Below are 13,414 nucleotides of genomic sequence, written 5' to 3'. Positions count from 1 at the left end.
TGTGTCACATATGACTAGCTTTCAATCGTAGATTCTTCTGCAGAGTTTGTTTGTTGCTGGAAAGTGACTTCTCAGCTAGAGATTCTTGTTCCCACTACTCTGTTTGCATATAACTGGTCTCAAATGACTAGCAGTGACTAACGGAATGTGAATCTCTCTATACAAAGCAAAACAACTTCCTTTCCAAAAATCAGAAAGTGAGCATCCCAATGTCCAAAACTTGAAAGCAAATGAAATAAAACAAGCTGCTTTGGATATATATGCTAAAGGCAGAAGTTGGGGAAAGGGGCTAATACACTAAATGTCAGTAGTTGGATTACATGCTTTAGTGACATCTCCTTTAAACAGAACCAAAACTTATACAGATGAATAAGTTTAGGCTCAGGGAAGCTAATAACTTGCTCAAGGTCAAAATAGAACTAAGAAGTGGAATTAATTTTCAAACTCAAATACATTTTAACACCATACTGTTTCCAGCTAAAAATTTCCAGCTATCATATACAGCATTTCTTCTCTATAATTGCCATCATCTTTATCATTGTTGTCATCATCATCATCATCTGATTATCATTACTATCATTATCATCCCACTTAGCATTTATGGTGTACCTATTGTATGACCAGAACTGAACTAGGTATTTGCCATGAACTATCTTTAACTCTTTATCAAGCACATTTTTATCCCACTTATAATCTACTGAGCTCCTATTATAAGCCAAGTACTATTCTACTTGCTTGGCATACTTATTTCCAGGCTTCACAGCAATCCTCTGAGTTAAGTAATTATTATTCCTTTTTTCCTGAAGCAGAAACAGGTTCAGAGATATTAAGAAACCAAACAGAGTTCACACACTCTGAAATAGAGTTCCTCTTGGCTTTTTGGCATAAAGCCAAGATAGTATTCAAACTCTTCAATATGTGTGCTACATCATATTTTTTTCAGAAATCTTCCTCATCTATATATTTTTAAAGATTTATTTATTGAGCTTCGGGTCCTCGGAGCATCCGGACCACGCAGCTTAACGCTCGTCCTTGGTCCCTGTGGCATCCTCTGCTTTTTTCCCGGGCAGCGCTATCAGCGGCCAGAAAGTCACCATGTCTATTCTCAAGATCCACGCCAGGGAGATCTTTGACTCTCGCAGGAACCCCACTGCTGAGGTTGACCTCTACACCTCCAAAGGTCTCTTCAGAGCTGCTGTGCCCAGTGGTGCCTCCACTGGTATCTATGAGGCCCTCAAGCTCCGGGACAATGACAAGACACGCTACATGGGGAAAGGTGTCTCAAAGGCTATTGAGCATATCAATAAAACTATTGCACCTGCCCTGATTAGCAAGAAAGTGAACGTTGTGGAGCAGGAAAAGATTGACAAACTGATGATCGAGATGGATGGGACAGAGAATAAATCTAAATTTGGTGCAAACGCCATTCTGGGAGTGTCCCTGGCTATCTGCAAGGCAGGGGCTGTTGAGAAGGGGGTGTCCCTGTACTGCCACATTGCTGATTTGGCTGGCAATTCTGAAGTTATCCTGCCAGTTCCGGCTTTCAATGTCATCAACGGTGGTTCCCATGCTGGCAACAAGCTGGCCATGTAGGAGTTCATGATCCTTCCCATCGGTGCAGCGAACTTCAAGGAGGCCATGCGCATCGGAGCAGAGGTTTATCATAACCTGAAGAATGTCATCAAGGAGAAATATGGAAAAGATGCCACCAATGTGGGCGATGAAGGTGGATTTGCTCCTAATATCCTGGAGAACAAAGAAGCTCTGGAACTGCTGAAGAATGCCATCGGGAAGGCTGGCTACACCGATAAGGTGGTCATCGGCATGGACGTAGCTGCTTCCGAGTTCTTCAGGTCTGGGAAGTATGACCTGGACTTCAAGTCCCCTGATGACCCCAACAGGTACATCACGCCTGACCAGCTGGCTGACCTCTACAAGTCCTTCATCAGGGACTACCCAGTGGTATCTATCGAAGACCCCTTCGACCAGGATGACTGGGAAGCTTGGCAGAAGTTCACTGCCAGCGCTGGAATCCAGGTGGTGGGGGATGATCTCACCGTGACCAACCCAAAGCGGATTTCCAAGGCTGTGGGTGAGAAATCGTGCAACTGCCTCCTGCTTAAAGTGAACCAGATTGACTCTGTGACCGAGTCTCTTCAGGCGTGCAAACTGGCCCAGTCCAATGGGTGGGGCATCATGGTGTCGCATCGCTCCGGGGAGACCGAAGATACTTTCATTGCTGACCTGGTGGTGGGACTCTGCACTGGGCAGATCAAGACGGGTGCACCATGCAGATCTGAGCGCTTGGCCAAGTACAACCAGATCCTCAGAATTGAAGAGGAATTGGGTAGCAAGGCCAAGTTTGCCGGCAGAAGCTTCAGAAACCCCCTTGCCCAGTAAGGTCCAGGTGGCTCACCCTATGGTCCTGAATCGGCTCGTTAGACCTCTGCTCCCCCAGGGCAGCTCAAGGCCCCCAGCCCAAAGTGGCAGGGCCCTGTGCTAGTTAGCTGCCCTCTCCCTTCCTGGTGATATTCTCAAAGCTTCCTTAGAATTGCTACAGAAGCCAGACTTGACCATCTGGAACCCTGCTGGGAACCCTAGCTCTCTAATCATGTGATTGGTCCAAATCATTGCTTTCTCACCTCACTTCCACCAAGCATCTGGAGCCAGGTCTGTCTATGTAATAATCTCAGGGTGTCCACAGGCAAGATCCCCAGTGGTTTTATGTGCAGAATAAAAAGGCCTCAGTGACCCATAGGAAAAAAAAAAAAGATTTATTTATTTATTTATTTATTTATTTATTTATTTATTCATTCATTCATTCATGAGAGACACACAGAGAGAGAGAGAGAGAGGCGCAGAGACATAGGCAGAGAGAGAAGCAGGTTCCATGCAGGGAACCCGATGTGGAACTTGATCCCAGGACTCAGGATCATGCCCTGGACCAAAGGCAGGCACTCAACTGCTGAGCCACCCAGGCATCCCTTTTTTATTTTTTTCCTTTCTCATCTATTGCATTATTTGATCCCCATAAGAATTCTTAATGTAAGTAATTCTGAAGATGAGAAGATGAATTGCATAGAAGTGACAGGACTCCAGCCTCAAACTGTCATGGCAGAAGTGCTGAAGCTTGAATGTGCCTCTCATTGCAGTTGCTTTCTACTCCTTCACAAGGCCTACTTTCAGTGGCAGCCTTCACCACCTGACCAATTGTGTCCCATTGTTCAAATACAAATGAAAATGATAACCAATATATCCCATTGACCAGAAATTGGAAGCTGAGCTTTCCTTTTCTAGTTTGGAGGAGACAATTTTCTAAAGAAGCATCATTTTACTACCTCTCGATACCAGACATAGCTTAGTTTAACTAATGCTTTTGAAGGGAGGTTTAAATTAGAGATTACTAATTTTGACCAAATGTGAGGGGTGAAAAGAAAGTAAAATTACATATGACAAAAGGGATATATGCTTTTAACTCTCACAAAAGAAACCTTATTTGCTTTTGCTATTGACTCCTACTCCTCACCACCCTATATGATGATCCATAGAACCTGAGTGGGCCTGAGATTACCTTAGTGTATACCACTGACTAGGACTCAGAATTTGGAGGTCTCTAGCTCTATATGCTCTTACCCAACTCTGAAACAAAATGTTGCTTCCTCAATTGTATTTATGGTTTTATACTGAAATTCTCTGTGATGACAATCAAATGAAGGATAGAATTTAGAAGTGGTGGTGGGAGGGGGCAATTGTGCATTCTTACTTTGTATCATATATGTATATGGATTTGCATATGATGATTCTGAGGCAAACAAGGCTTCCCCTTGTCTTCCAGGGTGGAGAGGTTGCAGAGGAGAACCAACTTAAAGATGCTTCTTTAAGACCTTAGGAATAAGGCATGTTGACCATAAATCTTTGGAGGGATGTTGGCTGCAGGTTTAATTTCTGAAGATATGTGTATCTGTTTGGAATGCATTATTAGTATATTCCTAACCACTTTTGTGTCAGCTCAGTGGTATGAAACCATTAGGACAATTCCAGAAAGTCCATTTTATGTTGGTCAGCTGAGAAGGTAGGAGTTTGGTGATCAAGATTATCAAAGGAGCCCACAAACCCTGCAGGTATTCCTTAAAAAATGATGTGTATGGCACAATTCTGGGGCAAAGAATGCCCTGTCTAAGCAAATTTGTACTAATTCTGTAACCCCTTCCACCAAGACAGGAAACGTGGCATTGCGAATCTATTTCTTTCTATCCCTAGAAAAGGGAGGGAATAACATCATGTGTGGGGACGGGGGAGATAGACGATGAGCACAACAAAAAAGGCAGCCCACAGTCTGGAACGCGAATGCCATAAATTCACAAGTAAAGCATTATTAAAAATTTCCAGCCCCATAAATGCTGCCATTAATCACTTTCAAATTAACCTGATGTGAGTTAAATTATTGCAAGTTCCTGTGTAAATTAAATCATTATTAGTTGCAGGCTTTTTTTCTTTTTGGTATAGGCAGCCCCTGAGAAGTAAGGGTTGGGGAGGCCTACTGGTTTCAATTTACAAAAGAAGGTTTGGGGGAAAAAGATTTTTGCTTGATTACAAGACCAAAACCACTTCACAATATAATATCACAATAATTGTAGCCATATATCATAACATGTCATAAGTCCAGGACAAAGCTCAGCCGCCTTTCGTAAGTGGCTGCCAAGAAGGCCAGAAAAGCGAGTGAATGAGGTAATGGATTTCTTTCCCCTCATTCCACTAGAGAGCAGTGTTCTTTTGTACAAATCAGGTAGGTTGTTTCCTGCAAAGAACCTGCGAAGAAAATCTTCTACATAAGAGAAGTTTTTGTAGCAGCAGAAAGGCTTCTCACTTGCTATAAAGCTATGCATTCTGAATAAAAGCTAAAGACAGTATTTTTCCAGTAAAGGTCACTTTTATTTTCATAGGTATATTTCTATATATATACTTTTCTATACCTATACTTTTTTTTTTCATATGGAAAAGGTGTTGGCCATTTAAAAATAGAGCATGTAAACTATCTTTTACATCTTACAGTAAACTTTTTCAGATGACATTCTCCTGCCAAAACAGATGTCAGTAATCAAATTGTAGTTCCTTTTCTGGGTAAAACAAGGATATAAATAACTTTTAAAAAAATACCTATACCACTTCAGGAGACAATAAACAACTCTTGTCAGGAATAGGAATAAATGCAGACAAAAGGAAGAGTGAAGAGAGAAGGAATACAAGTGTGTTCTGAAAAGTGTTCTGACCCCTTCTTTTATGTGTTAACTCATTATACTGCCAGTGCCTTTATTACTGTTGTGGAGAACAGCAAGTTTGCATGATAGGCATTTGTGTGCTTCTCTAAGAGAAAATATTCTGTCATAGGCAATTTGGCTACAAGTCCTTGATGAATCAGTTGACATTCCAAGAAGCTCATGGCCGCGCTAACAATAGTTGCAGTTTACCTCCTCATTTCAGATTGTGTAAATATATTTCTAACCCTTCAGCCTCAAGCATGTGGAAAACAGGCAAAGCAAAACCAGTGAGTTTATGTGTATGTGTGTCTGTAACTGGCTGCTTTTCTTGTTCAATAAGAATTAAATTACTGGGTAATTTTGGTTTCTTCTAGAAGGAAATGAATATGCTCTTAAGTATTTAGAATCACTAGAGAGCCTTTTAGGCATTCCTGGATACAAATCAGTGTCACCTGAAGTGTGGTTTCCTTATGCATTCAGCCCCATTTTTCTCCATTTGCTCTTAGTATTATTTTTTTCATACACTGCATCACTTTGCTATTTCCTCTTCCTAAACACACTGAACAATATCATTTGTAGGCAAAAATATCTTGGGAGAAAATAAATGGGAAAAAATCTGAGGCCTGACAAATGACAATAGTAAAGGCTCTTCAGAGTATTCACTGTGTTAATTTAGAGAAATTGGAGCATATAAAGTGTCAAGTCTGACATCAGCAAATCCTAGGATTTATTAGGGCCTGCTCATCTTTGCCAGTGTGATGTACTTTTTGACACAGTAGACATAGGGAATTTAATATTCCTTGACCAAAATAAACTTGGGCTCCCTGAATTACAAATCCAGGTATCTTGAAGAACCGTGTTCCACATAAGATCTGGCACATAGACGATGCTGAATAAACAGGGCTGAATACATGAGTGATTGAAATGCAGAGAGAAAGTAATAAATCCCTCCATTCCAATCAGGTTTAATGCCAAAGGCTTAGGATTCAGCTACAACAAAGAGCTTTGCTTATATCACAAAACTCCACACATCTAATAATTAGATATCAAGAATAGTGCAGAGGACTTCACAGGGGCTCTATACACAGATGGACCTGGGTTTGAACCCTGGCTCTACCACATATTTTGTGTGTCACATGGTGCCAAGCTCTCTAAGCCTTATCTTCAGCATTTATACAGGCAGCAAAATTATTAATCCTTCCCTTCCAAAAGTAGGTGGATGACAGGTAATGTTGCTTTGCTTAAAACAGACACTTGAAAATAGAAGAAAATCGATCTAGATAACGAGGTGACCCAGCCAGTAGCATAATCTCTCACTTTTAAATGAAATCTTTTGATTAGGTCAAATTATCTGAATAGTCCAGGGGAAATATTAAAGACTAGAATTTCTTGGCCACAAACACATTTTAGTCCTCCTGGGAAGAAAAGTCACCTAAGTAAATAATTAAGTGAACATTTGATTTGAAATCTCTTGAATATCTCAGCCCAAGAGCAGAAGAAAACAGACTATTTCTAAAGTTTGTTGGATTTGGAATAAATGCTTTGTGAAGCACTTAACAAATTGTAAATGCATATACCCATTTGGGAGGGCAAGTTGGCAATATATTCAAGAGCCTTAGAAATATTCATGAACTTTGAGATTGTAATGCCATACCAAGGAATCCATCCCAGGGAAATAACAATCTGAGATATACAGTCAAAAGTTTACATACAAGACTGTTTCTAACATTTTTATAATAGTGAAAAACTGGATACAATTTAAATGTCTAACAACAGGGGATTAAATATATTACGTATTTCCTTGCAATAGTCTATTGAAAGCCATTAAAACTGTATTTTCAGATAATGTTTAATGACATGGTAAATGCTCAAATATAAATTTAAGTGAAAAAAGAAGATATAAAACTGAAAACTGAATTTACAATGGGATGCCAATTTTGTAAAACTGAGCATTTCACATAATTAGTTTTATTCAACATATTTTAAGTAGCCAACCAAAATATTGTCAAAGCATAAAAAGATAAGACAAATGAATTTCAAGTTTAAGAGTAAAATACTGTTCTCTCTTTTTTCTATGTCTATATCAAGCTCAGATTAATAATCGTAATCATAGTATGATACAATTCATATTTTCTTCTTTACACGTTTTGTTGTTCTCCCAATTCTGACGTAAGGATATATAACATTCATTGACAGAAACAACTAACAAGTTTCGATTAGATTTTATTACAGAGGAATTGTAGTCTAAGATATTGCCTTTTACTTTGCATTACTACATTTAAGGAATCTGGGGCATGTTTGGCAAATTTTTGGATGGGCCCAAATGAGTTAAATGTGTACTTCATTTGGATTTTCTAAGGGAGGAAAGCACATTGTGATGGCATTTTTGTAGACACACCAGACCAACTAGTTAAGGGGACTCCATAGAAGTTTCTTTACAAGGAGATTGTAGAAAACCTACCAAGGTATAATTAAGTGAAAAAGAAGGAGCTAGATACTTTTAGTCACCCTCAGAGAAAAACAGCATTTGCAGGTGGCCTCAACCAACTTAGTGGCTCTGCTCACTACTGTGGAATCCTGTCTGGGGCAAAAGGAGGGTGAGAGGGAATTGTAGGTAAAACGTGGATATGATGCTCCCCTGAACTCTATAACTCATTTAGACCCAAATGATACTTCTTTGGTATCCCTCCAACAGATCATTATATGAAAAGTAAAAATAGGCATTCTTCATTCCTCTAGAGTGCTGATACCCTGAAGACTTATGCAATCTATCAATGTAGAAATTATGGGCTTGGTTTGTCAATGTGAGAAACTTTTCACTTGGACCAGCAACTGCTGGCAAGAACACTGCTATTCCTCATAGAAGAATGCCAAGAAGCACGGTGCCTGTAAGACAGCAAATATTTTCTTGAAGATGTGTGAGGTACCCACTAGGTGTTCCCATATATAATGTGGGAAGGAGGTGATTTGTATGCAGTTGGAATTTCTGAGTGAAAAAGAGAGATAGACAGAGCCAAGAAAATAAAATATATTTTGGTCCTATTTCCCTGGAAGCTATTTATTTTCAGATCAAAAGCTCAAGTTGTTTACCCAATCAAGATTTTCACACTCTTCCACCTGTGGGGGCACTGAACTAGATCAAAGTCCTCAGGACTGATCCGGAGCAAAACTGATGCTGAATTGGATTTTTAAGGAAAGTCGCAATCAGTAAAATGAAAGCAGAACACCAGAGTGCTAGCCCCAATATCGTACAGAATGTAGAATAGATAGCATGTTTCAACAACACACAGATATATGCTAATTTCTTCTATTAAAAAGTATTTGTTATACACCTGATTAACGCAACACACCATCAAGGTTCATCTGACCTAGAATTAGTTTCTGATTTTCTTATTTAGAATAGTCCTATCTGGGGAGCCTGCATGGCTCAGTCTGTTAAGCATCTGCTTTTGGCTCAGGTCATGATCTCAGGGTCCTGGCATCGAGTCCTGTATTAGGCTCCCTGCTCAGTGGGGAGTCTGCTTGTCCTCCTGCCTGCAGCTTTCCCTGCTTGTGCTCTCTCTTTCTCTGTCAAATATATAAACAAACAAATAAAATATTTAAAAAAAGAATAGTTCTATTTGTAAGTATTGATATTTCATGACTTTTATTGTTTTGTAGGGAATCTTTCAGAGAATATAGATTTACATTTTTTATTAAGCTAGAATAAAACTCACTATGTTTTTTAATTATCATGTGGATCCATTGGAAACTTTACAGATTATCATAAAATTCTTAGTGATTTCCTTTCTTCCTATATCTTCAAAATTTTGCTATTTAATCATTCTAGGAATTATTCATTCATTACTTATCAGTTATTTCCAGGTATACTTAAATAATAAGCAAACAGAAGAATAATTAAGTCACCAGAAGCATAATAAAATGTTGAAGTAAATAATCAATATTTTGTCATCCTTTTGTTTCCTATTTCAAAGTATTGAATCATCGTTTGAGAAGGTATAAAGGGAGACTAGGGACATCACCTTTATAGTTTACTTTTAGTTTTCATTGAACATAATTTTGAAATCAGAACTTTTCATGTTCTGCCCATAATGCAAAACAGAAGAAAATTGAAAAAGGAAGATATTTCACAATGGTAAAGTGACCCAGAAATAAAATACAAACAGACAGGAGCACTGTATAGTCTAATGATGATAGTGAAATTCATCACATAAGCAAAATTTCAGATTGTAAACACTCAGATGACATTACCTTAAATGAATTTTCTCAAATTCAAAAATCAGTAAGTTAACAATAGATTCTAAAGATGAAAAAGAAATATGGTTTTCTCATACAGTTACTCATCCAACAGATGGCACATTACCATGTAATATTTGTGATTAAAAACTGGACCATCCCACTTTGTTAAAAAGATGTGCATCGGTATTTTTTTACCTATTATGTGGAGGTACCAAACTTAACTTGATATATAGCTTGTCAGAGGCAAATGCTGAACACAGGTGTGCATAAAAAGTTGATTAGAAAAAAACAAAGTGATGTAGAAAGGACCAAAAAAATCATTGTTCACTCTAAATAGTGTTTATAAATGTGACTGCAAATGGTTTGTAATTAGAGAGCAAAGAAGATACAACCAAAGTTATATCACCCAAAAATTCCAAGATTATTTTTAAATATTGCATTTTGATAGTGCAAATACAATAAGGACAAGAATTCATGATAGGCTAGATCCTATTAGGTATGTATTTGAAGTATAGAATATGTATCACAAGATGGACACATCCCAGCTTCATGCCTTACTGCTGATGAGCAATTAGTTGCATTCAGAAAATATTGCCCTTTGTGGGCATATATAGTGTTAAAATCAGGAAATTATGAAATAACACCTTGAGTTAACTGTGTTCAAATTCTCATTTAAATTTCTAAATGATTTTCACTATGCCTCTCTTCTTATGGTTGTGATTTTTGTACAATTTAAAATATAAAAAATTAATTAAAAGAGTACATTAGATCCAGATGGTAAATGGCAATGACTGTTTTTCCTGGCATGTGAGTGCGAGGCTTTAGCATGAGTCTAACAAGTAGTTAGGTTCTTGAACTGGACCCAGGTGTGATGCCAGACTAGGAACATTTCATGGCACAGTTCTGGGAGTTTGTTTAAAATAAGGCACATGTGGTAAAAATAAAATTTGGGGCCAAAGTTATAATTACATAAAAGGTGCTAATGTCTTAAGACAAACATAGCAGTAAATTTCTTAGGCAATCTCCCCCTCTCCCTCTATGCCTTCCTTTCTTTCTGCTTCTATCTTCTTTATTTCCCTTCCTGTCTCTTCCTCTCCCTTCTTTTGTGAGTCTGGATTAATTTAGCAACTGCTGAAAGAACATCTAAATGGCTGTCCCCACTTTATTCCAATTATGGATCGAGAGAAAAAATGTTGGCTGTCTCTCAAGGAAAGCCAATCGACTGAACTCTACCAGAAAAATTTCCAAACCCGAGGGATTTAGATGGTTTCAGAGGAAGGATTCTAAACAGGGAATAATTACCTTAATCCTAGCTAATATAGTTTGCAGGACATCCTTTTCATAATCTTGATTGCTGCAAATGAGTGATTTAGTCTTTGTGTATTTATTGAGTAGCTACTATGTGCCAGACACTGAGAATACAAAAACAAATAAGAAATGGGCTCTCCTCTCAATGTGAAATGGATTCATATAGAAAGCAGTTACTATAATTCAGGGGCAAGGTAATCAACAAAAGATGTAAGGGGAGCAACTCACAGAAAAAAAGGGAATGCATTCCCAGGGGAGAGACCCAAGAGGTCTGCCAAAGCAATACAAACAGAAGGTAACCTGAGCTTAAACTTTAATTTTCAAACATTTCCTATATTTTCTGCTTACTTCTTAGGTAAGCAGATAAGATTTGTTTACTCTGTGACAATAAATGATCTGACATAGTTATCACAAGCTTAAGCACCTATGAATCAAATCATTACCTTCCCATTGTTTCAAAGTGCATGTGGCTGAAGAGCCCTTTGGCAATCCAGCTAAGTGAGAATGATGCCTTAACTTTGGACTAACCTTTTGCCCAGCCAAACTAATGTTTCTTGCCAATGGCCTGAATCTCAATCCAAAGGGCCATAATGTCATAAAATGGATGAAATGAATTTTTTCAGCTTACCCGCCAGGGTAGTAAAAAATATATATAAAATCTACATCCAAATGCACGCCATAAATTTCCATTGCTTTAGGGCAAAATTAAAGCATGTCTATTTCCTTTTTTATTCTGGATCACAGCCCTGGCTTTCGCCGCCCCACCCCCCTTCCTCAAATGGACTTTCAACTCTGAAGGTCATTTTCTTTTTAAGTTATCCTGGTAACTTTTAGAATAGCTGTTCTCTGTGATTGATCATTTTTTTCCTTGCACATAATTTACCCCTTCCCCACTCTCCCCTCAGGTCCCATATTTTCAGTAATGCAAATTGGGCAATTATTTACTTTTTGTTTGAGTTTAAAAAGCGCATCCACAGGCACAGAAATGCATTTTGGATCTCATTCATGCAGAAAAATTACTGGTAACTTGATGAATCTGCAAGTAATTTTACAAAAATGTTTAGTGAATTTTGCCAAAGATGTCTGACCCCCGGCCTTGCTTCACTGATGTAAGTTTTTGAGTGTTTGGCTTGATCAGTCCCAGCTGTGAGCGCTTTGGTCGTGCATATCAGATGTTAAGCGAAGGAGAAAGGCCGGCATACTCTGGTGCATGCTTGAAGGTTTGTGAAGGAGGACAGAAATAAGACTACAGTTAAAACTGAAGTATGTCTTTCATTCTGTTAAGCTCCCCTTTGCTCAGTTAAGCTATTTGATTGTACCCTAGTGTCACTTAAAATTTCTCTTGATCAGATGCTACTTAGGCCAGAGAGAATGGATATCTCTAATGAAGGATAAGCAGAATTCATTAAAAAATAGTTTTGGTTACTTGAGATTTTTAAAATTATATTTTTGGTCCAAACTTCTTCATGGAATTCTAAGGGAGAAAATAAAAACAATATAATATTAATAATGTAATTTCCTTAGAGAGCAATAAGGAATCTATTCCAGGACACATTGTTTTAATAAAGAGTGAAAATAGTTTAGCTTTTTTTTCTGCTTTGAAAGATCATGGGGCTGGTAAAGGCATCAGATATTTTGAGTATATTTGCATCCAACCTAAATGCCAACATGGAGATGCTCCTAAAATCCATTTATAAACATGGAATTACATATTCTATACTTTATTACATCTGAACATAAACTTGGACAAGGTTCGTGGTATCAGAACAACATATATTTGAAGTTGAGAATGGCAGATACAGTTGTTAAAGACTGGTGTTAGGAGAAAGATGGTAGTAGGTAGGGCTTGGTGATATAACATCCATGAGAGCAAAAACACAATAGCTTTGTTCATAGTAGCCAAAAAATGGAAGCAACTCAAATGATAATCCCACTGATGATATGTGGTATATCCATATAGTGGAATATTATTCAGCTGTAAAAGAGGATGAAATACTGATAATTGTTACAACATGGATGAGCCTTGTAAAGGTTATGCTAAGTGAAAGAAGCCAGGAACAAAGGGCCACATATTAGAGGGTTCTATTTATATGAAATATAAAAAATAGGCAATTCCAAAGAGATGTAAAGTGGAATGGAGAGTAACTCTTCATGGGAATGGAATTTATTTAGGGGTGATGAAAATGTTCTGGAACTAGACAGTGATGATACTTGCACAATTTTGCATACATAATGAAGGCCACTGAATTGGATACTTTTAAAGAGTAGATTTATGCAAAAGAGTAAATTTTATGCAAATTTTTAAAAATCGTGTGTTTGGGCGGGTTGGGTGTCTGTGTGGCTAAATTGGTTAAGCATCTGACTTTTGATCTCAGCTCAGATCTTAATCCCAGGGTCATGAATTCATTCCATGCCTGGCAGGGAGCTTACAAAAAAAAAAAAAATGTAAGGAAGGAAAAACAAGGAAACTTGTAATTTTGAAATATGAGATACACATTTTTATGTGCTCTTTATTTGCTCCCTCAGAAACTCTGAATTAGAAAACTTTATTGCATTATCCAGGTCTTTTAATACTTCTTTCACATTTTCTACTTCCTTATCCTTCTCTG

At 38.0% G+C, this 13,414-nt stretch overlaps 1 pseudogene; it reads left to right on the top strand.

The window, feature by feature from the left end:
• The first annotated feature begins 1,028 nt into the window (after positions 1-1,028).
• On the top strand, positions 1,029-2,771 carry LOC112644670 (alpha-enolase-like; annotated as a pseudogene).
• Positions 2,772-13,414: the final 10,643 nt, after the last annotated feature.

This window comes from Canis lupus, chromosome 1 (genome assembly GCF_003254725.2).
Source record: "Canis lupus dingo isolate Sandy chromosome 1, ASM325472v2, whole genome shotgun sequence".
Lineage (NCBI taxonomy): Eukaryota > Metazoa > Chordata > Mammalia > Carnivora > Canidae > Canis > Canis lupus.
Note: the sequence above shows the minus strand (reverse complement) of the source record. Positions and strands in the feature narration are given on the sequence as shown.